This window comes from Gracilinanus agilis, chromosome 3 (assembly GCF_016433145.1).
Source record: "Gracilinanus agilis isolate LMUSP501 chromosome 3, AgileGrace, whole genome shotgun sequence".
Classification (NCBI taxonomy): domain Eukaryota; kingdom Metazoa; phylum Chordata; class Mammalia; order Didelphimorphia; family Didelphidae; genus Gracilinanus; species Gracilinanus agilis.
The window spans coordinates 220,142,555-220,154,393 of NC_058132.1; the positions used below are offsets into that span (position 1 = coordinate 220,142,555).

Below are 11,839 nucleotides of genomic sequence, written 5' to 3' on the forward strand. Positions count from 1 at the left end.
TTTCCTTCCATTTAAATTATGCTCCCACTCTTATATACTCTGTTGTTAGGTTATAATATTTTTGTGTGAACTTACTACATATGTTCTTTTTAGCTTTTTCCCCATTTTTCCCCTTCTGGGATGATTGATTTCATTCATTGTTCCTTCAATGGATATATTTTTGCACTCTTCTTGAGTTAATATTGTTTCAGGTATTTACAAAGCAAGAAATCTGCTCGTATCTATTTTTACACAATGTTTACCCATTATTTTATGGAACGCTTCATAAATTTTTGTGTCATCCCTGTGCAGGGACCATACAAATCTTCTCTGTATCATTCCAATTATAGTATATGTGCTGCTGAAACAGCACTCTTTTTAAATTTTATTTTTTAAATTGAATACACATATTTCTCATTAATACTTGGGTTTGGTATTGCTGGGCATTTAAGTTTGACTTCTCACTTTAGCTCCTATTGTGTCATACGTTTCCATGATTTCAGGTGGTTAATAGTATTGTGCCTTTCAAATGTCTTTTCCTTTATGTTTGAAATTCTCATATTTCAGTTATCATAGGAACTTTTAAACTGAAGTATTGCAATATGGTGGTTTGGTGTTTGCTACTTTAGTTTTCTTTCTTCTGTCATTCCTTTTCCCCCTTCCTTCCTTTTTGTCTATCTTTTTTAGAAATGATTTGAGAATTACTTTAATTATTCATTTTTTGGTTCATGATGTTTAACTATATATTGCATACAATGTACCAAGCATTGCACTAAATTCTTTACAATTTTTTTTATTTGACCTTTGCAGAAGTCTGTGTGGTAGATGGTATTATTTTCCCCTTTCATAATCAAGGTAACTGAGGCAGAATGAGGTTAAATAACTTATCCAGTGTCTGAGTTTAGATTTAAACTCAGATCTTTCTGATATCAGGTCCAGGGCTTTATCAATTGTACTGTTTAGCTAGCTCTGTGAGACCTATGATCCTTAAGCCATCTCTACCTATATTGTCTATGAGACAACTATGTCTTGATTGTATATAGAGATCATGTATTCTTTTAACATTATTGATTTATATTTTTCAGATTATCCTCCTTTTCTGTGTATTTACATTCGCAGCCTGAAAGCCTATATTTTGGTTCTTTGAAGATTTGTCACTATGTCTTCAAAATATTTTTGTTTTTCCATTCTGCAAATTATTTTTGTGTACAGACTATATAGTCTGCCAATTCTTATTTCTATCTTAAACCATTCTAGAATATTGATGTATGGTTGTGTGCTTTCTTTTGAGTCAGTGAAGCACAAACTGAGAAGGACTGATGTTATTCAGCACTTTCCTATCTGAACCTCATTTATCTCTGAAATACAGTATAGTGTAGGAGCCATCATGTCTGAGTTGCAAGAGTTCTGAATTTTATATCAGAAACCTTGTGTCTGAACTAATTTCTAAGCTAAGAGAATAGCTGATAAAGTCTTCTTTACTGTTGGAATTCTTGCAAGAGCTAGCTATCAAAACCAAGGTTGTTAATAACAAATGGTTTTGTTTCATCACCATGCACATTTTTCTCATGCCCCTTGAAACCTGGCTTAGGTCTCACAACTTCATTGAAACTATTTTCTAAAAGCTCACTATTAGAATCAATTTAAAATTTGTTTTTTTAGTCCTAATTTTTAATACCCACTATGCCATCTTTTAAATGTGATGGTTCTTTTTGCTCTCCTATAACAATACTCATTAAAATGTTGGCTTATCTTTTCTCATCTTATCCTTTCCTCTTGAGAAAAAACATAGGCATTTTGTTGCCAAAGTTCACAACTGTTCTGTCCATCTCCTCCAAACTCTCTGGGAACTTGTCTTATTTACCATTTCTATCTTTTATTTTTCCCCCATCATCTATAAATAAACATATCAGTCAATCTTTCAGAAGGACCAGACTACAACACAACTACCATACTATAAATCTTCTCCATTCCACTGTCAAGTTACTGGAATATTCATCTCCACTTGCTTCTTTTACTTCTTTTGCTTTTCACTCCATTACAAAGAGACTTCTGACTCCACTACTCTATTGAGTAAAGTGTATAAGAATACAAGTCATTCTCCAATTGATAAATAGCCAAAGGATATGAACAGGCAATTCTCAGACAAAGTAATTAGAGTTTCTATAGTAGTTTTTTTTAAAGCTCAGAGATATGTGAATTAAAACAACCTTGAAATATCGATAATTCCATACATATTGGCTATTATTACAGAAAAGGAAAATGACAAAATTCAGAGGGGATTTGGGAAAATTGAGACACTAATCCATTGTTGGGGGGTTATAAACTGATTTGACCTTTCTGGAAGGCAATTTGTATCTATACCCAAAGAGCTATGAAACAGTATCTACCTCTTGACCCAGATATATCATTATTAAATTTTAACCCAAAGGGAAAAAAACAAAAAGGGGAAGGACCTACATGTACAGAAATAAAACATCTCTTTTGTGGAGGCAAAAAAATTGGAAAGTGAGATGATAAAATTGAAGAATGGCTAAGTAAGTAATAATATATGACTGTAATGTAATACTATTGTGCTATAAGAAATTATGGACAGGAGGAGCTCAGAAAAACCTGGAAGACTTATGCAACCTAACGAATAGTGAAATAAGCTGAACCAGGAGGATATTGTACACAGTGAAAGAAATACTGTACAATAAATAACTGAATAATTTATCTATTCTCAGCAATGCATTTATCCAAAACTATCCTGAAGGACTCATGATTTAAAAAATGTCATCTGCTTCCAGTGAAAGAAATGATGGAGTATGAATCTAGGCCAGTTATGGCAACCTTTTTAGAGGGGGCCAAAGGAAAGGAAATGCTCACCTGTCAGTCTGTTTCTAAGCCAACTCTTTCAAAGTTTCATTGTATTATATCCTACTCATTGTATTTGTCAGATTAGGAATAATGTCACAGGGCCAGATAGAACATTTCAGGGGGCTGCATCTGGCCCATGGGCTGTAGTTTGCCCATCACTGATCTAGACCAAGTAAACTTTTTGTGCTTTATTTATTTTTGGTGGTCAAGTTTCCTTCTAGAAAGCATCAATATGGAATAAAATTTTATACATGATTGCCCATTTAATATCTATATGAGATTGCTTACCATCTAGGTGGGGGAGGGTGGAAGGAGAAAATTTAAGACTCAAAATTCTTTATTAAAATATTGGAAACTGTTTTCATGTATAATTGGGGAAAAATTAAAATGAACAAATTACAATATCACCAATGTGCCAAGAACAATTGTCTTTATGTTTTAGAGCACTCATTTTATTTGGTACCCTCTTTTCCCTCAAGGGAAGTAAGAGGAATTACAGCTCATGTGGCCATACTAAGCAGTTATTGTGTGTGTATGTTAGGAAGATAGGGCCTGTTTTAATGAGGTGACTTAGCATAGCCTTCTTATTTCCTACCAGTTGCATTCATTGCTTTTGAAATTCCTCCAGCCTCTTCATCAGGTATTCTTTCTCCATGAAAATCCTCATAGGGAAATTTCACTATTCTTCAGAATTGTATTCACATCTTATCTGTACCCTCTTCCCCTATGTTTAGAGGACAGGGCCCCTGACTCCAGGGCCTTTATTTAACAAAAAAGACTCAGCATGACCTGTTCCTCCTTCCCCATCAGCTACACTGCTCTTGGACTTAGAATCTCACAACTGGTATCTTCACTTCTCCCCTAACTGACAAAGCATTCATTAAGCACCACCTATATAGACACTGAACTCTGTGCTGGGTTGTACTAAAATGCAAAAACATTATCTTAGACATCATGGAATTCACATTTTAATGAGGGTGACCAAATGCAAATAACAACATATAAATTATATGTGTAATATGATAAAGAGTAATACTTAAGGAAAAGAACTGATGGGTAGGCAGGAAAGTGACTAAAAAAGGCATCCTACAAAAGATGCAATTTGAGTTTAGTCCTTTTAGAATGAAGTGAACTTTGGAAGTAGAGGTGAGGAAAGAAAACATTTAAAGCAGGGGGAGACTCACACTGTTTGAAATTACAAAGAGTTGGGAGGTGAACTGTTGAATGAGATGAAAAGCAAGTAGACCATTATCTTGTAGTTAGATCATAGAGTGCATGGTTGGGAGTAAAGTATAAGAAAACCAGAATGGTAGGAAGGATCCAGTTTATGAAGGGATTTTAAAGCCAAAGAGAGGATTTTATATTTGATCTCTATTAATCTTCCTTAGGTTGAAATCTGACAGCCACTTCTCTGCTCAAAACCATTTAATAGTTTTCCATTACTCATAAGAATAAAGTTCACTTTTTTTAACCTGGCTTTTAGTCAATCACAAAGCATTTAGTAAGCTGCTATTCTTTGTAAATCACTATGCCAGGTCCTGAGGATACAAAGAAAAAACAATTCCCATCCTTAAGATTACATTCAAATGAAAGTAAGCAGATAGATAGATAGATAGATAGATAGATAGATAGATAGATAGATAGACATAAAATGGATATGAAGGAGATAAAATATTATTTTGTTGTAAAGGCATTAACAGATAGGAGGATTAAGAATGTTCTCATTTCAAAAGTGCAACTTGAACTAAATAGTAGAGGAAACTAAATATAGAGAAGTTTAAGGTGAGGAAGAAATACATGCCAAACACAGGGAGAAAGCCAGTACAAAAATACAGAGATGAGAAATCACAATGCCACATTTAGGAAATAGTAAGAAGACCAAGGTATTTGTCCAAATAGTGTATGATGGAAACTATTGTGTTGTAAGTCTTGAAAAGTGGGCTGTACATTCAAGTTTTGCAAAGCTTTAAATGCCCCAAAAGAGGAATTTATATTTGTTCTTACAGATAATAGCAAGACATTAGAGTTTATTGAGTCAGAGAATGACATAATCACTGAATTTGAGGAGTAATCACTTGGGTGACTGTATGAAAGCTATACAGGAATGGGATTCAAATTTGAGTTAGAGAGATGACTTAGTAGGCTATAGTGCCTATTAAGATTGGAGGCGATGAAGGCTATTCTATCTTTTCCATCTAATATTATACTTTATCTTGATATTCACTATGACCTAACTAACCTGTGTGTATGCATCACCATTACACCATGAATGTTTTCCCCTCAATTTACTTGCTCATGCTATTCTCTATTGCTGAAAAACCATTTTCTATTCTTCTGCCTCTTGAAACCTGTTCTTTAAATCACAGTTCAAATTATATCTTCTTACAAAATCACAATATCAAAGATTTGTAAAGGACTACAGACACCATATAATTAAACTATTACCTGACCAAGAATCCCTCCTACAACTGCAATGGGGAGATTTCTTTTTTGAAATCTTACACTGAGGAGAGAATGCACAAATCTCTGAGGAAGTCTCCCGATCATTGCAATGATAAAAGTTAACATAATTGAGTGAAAGTCAAGAAAAATGGCCTGCTCAATCCTGAATTTTAAGCCATGACCATATTAACTCAGAAAAGAGACCAGGTAAGGAAATTTGAACTCTTAGAATGGTTATTGTTCAGTTATTTCAGACATGCTAAGTCTTATGACCACATTTGGAATTTTCTTAACAAAATTGCTGGAGGGGGTTTGCTTTTTCCTTCTTCAGTTTTTTTTTCAGATATAAATATTTTATTTTTTTAGAAAACTTTTTCCATGGTTATATGATTCCTGTTTATACTTTCCCCTTCACACACCCCTTCAACAGTTCCCCCATATCCAATACACATTTCCACTGGTTTTAACCTGTGTGATCAGTCAAGACCTATTTACATATTACTGATAGTTGCATTGGTGTGGTCATTTAGTGTCTACATCCCCAACAATGTCCACATCAACTCATGTGTTCAAGCAGTGGTTTTTCTTCTGTGTTTCCACTCCTGCAGTTCTCCCTCTGAATGTGGGTAGTGTTCTTTCTCATAAGTCCTTCAGAGTTGTCCAAGGTCATTGCATTGCTGCTAGTACAGAAGTCTATTACATTTGGGTTTAGCATAGTGTATCAGTCTCTCTGTACAATATTCTTCTGGCTCTGTTCCTTTCAGTCTGCATCAATTCCTGCAGCTCTTTCTGGTTCACATGGAATTCCTTCAGTTTATTATTCCTTTGAGCACACTAGTATTCCATCACCAACATATGCCACAATTTGTTTAACCATTCGTAATTGAAGGGTATCTCTTAGTTTTCCAGTTTTTTTGCCACCACAAAAAGCTCGGCTATAAATATTTTAGTACAAGTCTGTTTATCTATGATCACTTTAGGGTACAAACCAAGCAATGCTATGGCTAAATTGAAGAGCAGGCAGTCTTTTAGAGCTCCTTGGGCATAGTTCCAAATTGCCATCCAGAATGGTTGGATCAGTTCACAATTCCACCAGCAGTGCATTAATGTCCCAATTTTGCCACATCCCCTCCAACATTCATTACTTTCCCCTTCTATCATTTTAGCCAACATGATAGGTGTGAGGTGTACCTCAGAGTTCTTTTGATTTGCATTTCTCTAATTATTAGAGATTTAGAACACTTTCTCATGTGCTTATTGATAGTTTTGATTTATTTATCAGAAAAGTGCCTATTCATGTCCCTTGCCCATTTATCAATTGGGGAATGGCTTGATTTTTTTATACAATTGATGTGGCTCCTTATATATTTGAGTAATTAGACCCCTGTCAGTGTTTTTTGTTATAAAGATGTTTTCCCAGTTTCTTGTTCACTTCTGATTTTGGTAGCATTGTTTTTGTTTGTACAAAAACTTTTTAATTTAATATAATCAAAATTATTTATTTTACATTTTGTAATTTTTTCTAACTCTTGCTTGGTTTTAAAATCTTCCCTTTCCCAAAGATCTCACAGGTATCCTATTCTATGTCCACCTAATTTTCTTATAGTTTCCTTCTTTATATTGAAGTCATTCATCCATTCTGAATTTATCTTGGTGTAGGGTGTGAGATATTCATCTAAACCTAATCTCTCCCAAATTGTTTTCCAATTTTCCCAGCAGTTTTTGTCAAATAGTGGATTTTTGTCCCAAAAGTTGGGCTTTTTGGGTTTATCATACACTGTCTTGCTGACATCACTTACCCCAAGTCTATTCCACTGATCCTCCCTTCTGTCTCTTAGCCAGTACCATATTGTTTTGATGACCCCTGCTTTATAGTATAGTTTAATATCTGGTACTGCTGGGCCACCTTCCTTCACTTTTTTTTTCATTATTTCCCTTGATATTCTTGATCTTTTGTTCTTTCAAATGAACATTGTTATAGTTTTTTCTAATTCAGTAAAAAAGATTTTTGGTAGTTTGATAGGTATGGCAGTAAATAGGTAAATTAATTTGAGTAGAATGGTCATTTTTATTATGTTAGCTCATCCTACCCATGAGCAATTGATGTTTTTCCAATTGTTTAGATCGAGTTTTAATTGTTTGGAAAGTGTTTTGTAGTTGTGTTCCTATAATTCCATTGTTTGTTTTGTTAGATAGATTCCTAAGTATTTTGTATTGTCTAAGATGATTTTAAATGGTATTTCTCTTTTTACCTCTTATGCTGTGATGTGTTGGAGATATATAGAAATGCTGATGATATATGTGCATTTATTTTGTATCATGCAATGTTGTTAAAGTTGTTGATTTTTTTCTATTAGCTTTTTAGTTGATTCTCTAGGATTTTTTAAATAGACCATCACATCGTCTGCAAAGAGTGATAGCTTAATCTCTTCATTGCATATTTTAATACCTTCAATTTCTTTTTCTCCTCTAATTGCTACTGCTAGTGTTTCTAGTACAATGTTATATATTAGAGGTGATAGGGGGCATCCTTGTTTCATGCGTGATCTTATTGGGAAGGCTTCTAATTTATCCCCATTGCATATGATGCTTGTCGATGATTTTAGACATATACTATTTATTATTTTTAGGAAAGGCCCTTCTATTCCTATGCTTTCTGGTGTTTTCAATAGGAATGGATATTGTATTTTGTCAAAGGCTTTTTCAGCATCTATTGAGATAATCATGTGGTTTTTGTTGTTTTGCTTGTTGATATGGTCAATTATGTGAATGGTTTTCCTCATGTTGAACCATCCTTGCATTCCTGGTATAAATCCCACCTGATTATAATGAATAACTCTTGTGATCACTTGCTGGAGTTTTTTTGCTATTATTCTGTTTAAGGGTTTTGTATCTATGTTCAATAAGGAGATTGGTCTGTTGTTTTCTTTCTGTTTTTGATCTGCCTGGCTTTGGGATTAGTACCATATTTGTATCATAAAAGGAATGTGGTAGAATTCCTTCATTGCTTATTATGTCAAATAGTGTGTATAGTATTGGAATTAGTTATTCTTTGAAGGTTACATAAAATTCACTTGTGAATCCATCTGGTCCTGGGAATTTTTCTTAGGGAGTTCCTTGATGGCTTGTTCAATTTCTTTTTATGATATGGGATTAAGTATTTTATTTTTTCTACTTTTAATTAGGCAATTCATATTTTAAATATTCATCCATTTCACCCAGATTGCTATATTTATTGCCATATAATAGCTCAAAATAATTTTTAAGGACTGCCTTGATTTCTTCTTCATTAGACATGACGTCTCCCTTTTCAACTTGATATTGATGATTTGTTTTTCTTCTTTCCTTTTTTTAATTATATTGACCAGATCTTTGTCAACTTTGTTTGTTTTTTCAAAGTAACAGCTTCTAGTCTTATTTATAAATTTAATAGTTCTTTTGCTTTCAATTTTATGAACATCTCCTTTAATTTTTATAATCTCTAATTTGGTCTTTAGCTGTGGATTTTTAATTTGTTCCCTTTCTAGTTTTTTTTTTAATTTTCATGGGCAATTCATCGATTTTTGCCCTCTCTAATTTGTTAATACATGCATTCAAGAATGTAAATTTGCCCATGAGTACTGCCTTAGGTGCATCCTACATAGTTAGGTAGGATGTCTCATCATTGCCCTTTTCTTCAATGAAATTATTATTTCTATGATTTCTTCTTTGACTAACTGGTTTTGGAGAATCATATTATTTAATTTCCAATTAGTTTTTGATTTGCCTGTCCATGTACATTTACTAATTATTAATTTATTGCATTATGATCTGAGGTTACATTTATTATTTATGCTCTTTTGCATTTGTTTGCAATGTTTCTATGTCCTATTACATATTCAGTCTTGTGAATGTACCATTTCCATCTGAAAAGAAGGTGTATTCCTTTTTGTCCCTATTTATTTTTATCTACATGTCTACTAAATGTAATTTTTCTAGGACTTTATTCACCTCTCTTATCTCTTTCTTACTTATTTTTTTGGTTTGATTTATCTAGATCTGAAAGAGGAATATTTAGATCTCCCAGTATTTTTATTTACTATTTTCTTCTTGAGCTCTGCCAGTTTTTCCTTAAGAAATATGGATGCTATACAATTTGGTGCATACATGTTGAGTACTATTATTTCCTCATTGTCTATTCTGCCTTTTATCAGGATGCAATTACCTTCCTTGTCCCTTTTAATCAGATCTATTTTTACTTTGCCTTTTTCAGAAATCATAATTATCATTCCTCCCTTCTTTTTCTCATTTGAAGCCCAAAAGATTTTGTTCCACACCTTGACCTTAAACGTTTGTATGTCCACCCACCTCATATGTGTTTCTTGTAGACAATGTATGGTAGGATATTGGTTTCTAATCCACTCTGGTATTTGCTTCTGTTTTATGGGTAAGTTCATCCCAATCGCATTCTGAGTTATAATTATCAGTTGTGTAGTCCCCAACATTTTGGTATCTTCTCCTAGTTTTGCCTCCTTCTTCTTCCTTATTTCCTTTTAAACCAGTGGTTTTTTTGGACTAGTCCCCCTTTTCCCCTCCCTTGATATACTTCCCTTTCCCTTATTATTCCCCTCTTTTTTATTTTTAAGGGCTAATGAATTCCCTTCCTCCTCTCTTCCCTTCTCTTTTTTGACCTCCCCACTTCCATGATCCCCTTGGTTGATCCCTTCTGACTTTCTCTGTAGGTTTAGATAGAATTCTATATCCCAAAGGATTTAGCTACTCTTCCTTCTCAGGGTTAATTCCACTGAGAGTAAGGTTTAAATTTCACCTCTTAATACTCTCTTTCTCTCCTTATTATAATTGTATTCATCCCCTCTCCTTCCCATGCTCTCTTTGTTTGGTATAGAATATCCTATTTTTCTCATTCATTCAAGTTTCTCTAGGTGCCATCTACTATTGACCTTTTTTTCCCTGCCCTGTCTCATCTTAGACCATTTAGAGCTTCAACCCCTCCTTATGAATAATTCTTCTAATTAGTATAATAGTGAATATAGTTTTTGAAAATTACAAATAACATTTTTCCACATAGGAATACAAATGATTTAATTTTATTAAGGCCACCCTTAGAGAGGCAAATTTAAAAATAAGAGTTTTCTTTCTTTCCCCTCTTGTTCTTATTTACCTTTTCATGTTTCTATAGGTTTTGTGGTTGGATATTGAACTTTCCATTTAGTCCTGGTCTTTTCTGTGCAAATACTTGGAAATCTTCTATCTTGTTGAATTTCTATACTTTCCCCTGGAAGTATATAGTCAGTTTTGATGGGTAGGTGATCCTTGGTTGTAGACCCAGTTCTCTTGACATTCTGAATATCATATTCCAAGCCTCGAGGTCTTTTAGTGTGGAGGCTGCTAGATCCTGTGTGATCCTGAGTGGTGCTCCTTGATATCTGGATTGTCTCTTTCTGGCTTCTTGTAATATTTTTTATTTTACTTGAAAGCTCTTTAATTTGGCTATTATATTCCTGAGAGTTGTCTTTGCAGGGTCTAGGGTAGATAGTGATCTATGGATCCTTTCAATGTCTATATTGCCCTCTTTTTGTAGAACTTCAGGACAGTTTTGCTGAATAATATTTTTTGTATGGAGTTCAAATTTCTATTAATTTCTGCTTTTTCAGGAAAACCAGTGATTCTTAAATTGTCTGTTCTAGACATTTTTTCTTGATCTGTCAATTTATCAGTGATATATTTCATGTTCCCTTCTATTTCATCAGTCTTTTGATTTTGCTTTATTTGTTCTTGCTATCTTGAGAGACAATTGGCTTCTACTTGCTCAGTTCTGGTCTTTAGAGTCTGGTTTTCTGTTATAATCTTATGATTTTCCTTTTTGGTTTGGTCTATCCTGTTTTCCAGCTGTTTAATTTTGGTTTCCAATTTCCTTACCTTTTCATTTGATATTTGGGCATCTTTTTCCAATTGTTAGTTTCTGTCTTCTAACCTGTTAATTTCCTTTTGAGCTATTTCCCACTTCTCTTACCAAATGTCTTCCATCTTTCTCATGATCTCAGATTTGAACTCTTCAAGAGTTTGTGACCAATTTTCATTTTTTGGGGAAGGTTTGGATGTGATTATTTGTTTGTTCTCCTCTGCTGTTTGCTCTGTTGTCTGGATTTTTTTCTGTGTAAAAGTTGTCGAATGTTAAAGATTTCTTCTTGCTTTTTCTCTTTTGAGGTTCTTGTGACTGGCTTGCCATTATTGTGAATATTTCTTTCTCAGTCAGAAATCTGGGTGAGGCAGATAGGCTCTCTGCCTATGGAGCTGTGCAGCAGTTTTCACCTGACTCAGAGAATCTTGCACCCTCTAAGCTTTATCCTTGAGGCCACAGTTATTCTGTATTCTCTAGGCTCCTGAGGACTCAAGTCTAGTTGTTCGCAGGGTCAAGCCTCCTGGTGGTCCCCTTGTTTGCTCCTTTAGTAGTCTCAGGGTGCTGCTTCCACAGTCATGCACCCCTCTGCACTGGGTTCCCACCCAAGTTCCATGCCTGTGCTCAGGGTCTGCATCCCTACCTGTGTCCTTTCCTGCA

The 11,839-nt window shown here is 34.2% G+C and overlaps 1 non-coding gene across 1 annotated transcript; it reads right to left on the bottom strand.

Moving 5' to 3' along the window:
- Window positions 1–246: 246 nt before the first annotated feature.
- On the bottom strand, window positions 247–352 carry LOC123243356. Its single transcript, XR_006505902.1, has one exon. It is a non-coding gene; the product is annotated as a U6 spliceosomal RNA (small nuclear RNA).
- Window positions 353–11,839: the final 11,487 nt, after the last annotated feature.